The following is a 2,003-nucleotide window of genomic DNA, read 5'->3' as shown; positions in this document are numbered from 1 at the left end:
TGTATAGAGCTCCAAGGAGATTATGTTGAAAAATAAAAAAAAATTTACCCCAAAAAATTGTTTTTATACTTCATTCTAAGGACTTATTGAACTACCCTCGTATAAAAAAGTGAAAGAAAAAGGAAACGGAAGTCGCTTAGATTAGAAGCGTAAAAATGGTAAGTAATGGTAAAGTAAAAGTTACGTAGACTAAGATGTGTTTACGTTCTCATACTCTCTCTCTCTCTCTCGCTTGCACTCTCGCTTTCGTTCGCGCGCTCACTCGTTTGCTAATAAGTCCTAAATTGCGCTATCGCAGGAAGTAGAAATAAGCAACTAGATATAAGGCCTTATGTAAATAGTTGTAAATAATTGTATATATATAAAGGATAAGATTGTAAAAAAAATATAGATATAAAAGGAAAGATTGTGAGGAATGGTAGTCATGTGAACCCTTAGGTCAATCAATAATAAATCTAGAAGAGAAACTTAAGACAGGAAATTTCATTACAATTGCTTTAAAATCATTCTGTTTTCGAACGTGCTATATCTAGATCTGACTTCCAAATTGGCATTTGATCGGCACCTAAAATCATTTTAAGCAATATTGAGAGTATCGGTGTATCAAAAACAAAAAATCTCGAAGCAATTTGACTAGCCCGGATTATAATTAACATAGTTTTTAGGGACTTTTTTATTTTCGAAAATGTTTTCTCTGGTCCTCATCTCAAAATTGCGTTTGATCAACTATGGAAATAAATTTAAAACTCTGAGGAAAGGAGTGTATTAGTAATGAATCCAGAAGATAATATTTAGGTAGATATTTACATTTGAATTTTTTCAAAATTATTCTATTTTCGAATCTGCTATATCTGGATCCGGTTTACAAATTGGCATTTGATCAGCACCTAAATCAATTTTAACTAATTTTGGGGGTATCGGTATAACAAACAAAAATCTCCAAGTAACTTGACTTGCCCGGATAATAATTAATAAAGTTTTTAGGGATTTTTTTTCGAAAATGTTTTACACTAGGCCTCATCTCAAAATTTCGTTTAATTAACTACCGAAATAAATTATAAATCTCTGAGGATAGGAAAATATCAGTAATAAAACTAGAAGAGAAATTTTAGGCCAATAATTACATTCCATTTTTTTAATTATTCTAGTTTCGAACTTGCTATATCTGGATCTGATTTTCAGATTGGCATTTGATCAGCACCTACAATCGATTTCAAGTAATTTGGAGAGTATCGGTGTATCAAAAAAAATCTCGAAGCATTTTGACAATCCTCGGATTATAATTAATAAAGTTTTTATGGACTTTTTTATTATCGAAAATGTTTTCTCTGTGCCTCCTCTCAAAATTTCGTTTGAACAACTACAGAAATAAATTTAAAAATCTCTGAGGATACGAAAATATCAGTAATAAAACTAGAAGAGAACTTTTAGGCCGATAATTACATTCAATTTTTTTTTTAATTGATCTATTTTCGAACTTGCCAAATCTGGATCTGATTGACAAATTGGCATTTGATCCGCACCTAAAATAAATTTTAAGTAATTTTGACTACTGAAATTAATTTAGAAATCTCTCAGGATAGGAGTATGTCAGTAATAAATCTAGAAGAACAATTTCAGACAGGAATTTTCATTTCAATTTTTTTTAATTATTCTAATTTCGAACTTGCTATATCTGGATCTAATTTCCAGATTGGCATCTTATCAGCACCTAAAATCAATTTGGAGGAATTTTGAAGGTATCGATGTATCAAAAAAAATCTCGATGCAATTTGACTAGTTCAAATTAGAATTAATAAAGTTTTTCGGGACTTTTTATTCCTGAAAATGTTTTCTCTTGGCCTCATCTCTAAATTTCGTACGATCAACAACTGCAATAAATTTAAAAAAATTTGAGGATAGGAGTTTATCAGTAATAAATCTAGAAGAGCAATTTTAGACAGGAATTTTCATTCCAATTTTTTTTTAATTATTCTGTTTTCGAAATTGCTATATCTGGATCT

Source organism: Belonocnema kinseyi, chromosome 6, assembly GCF_010883055.1.
Source record: "Belonocnema kinseyi isolate 2016_QV_RU_SX_M_011 chromosome 6, B_treatae_v1, whole genome shotgun sequence".
In the NCBI taxonomy this organism is placed as follows: Eukaryota; Metazoa; Arthropoda; class Insecta; order Hymenoptera; family Cynipidae; genus Belonocnema; species Belonocnema kinseyi.
This window is presented reverse-complemented; position numbering follows the sequence as displayed.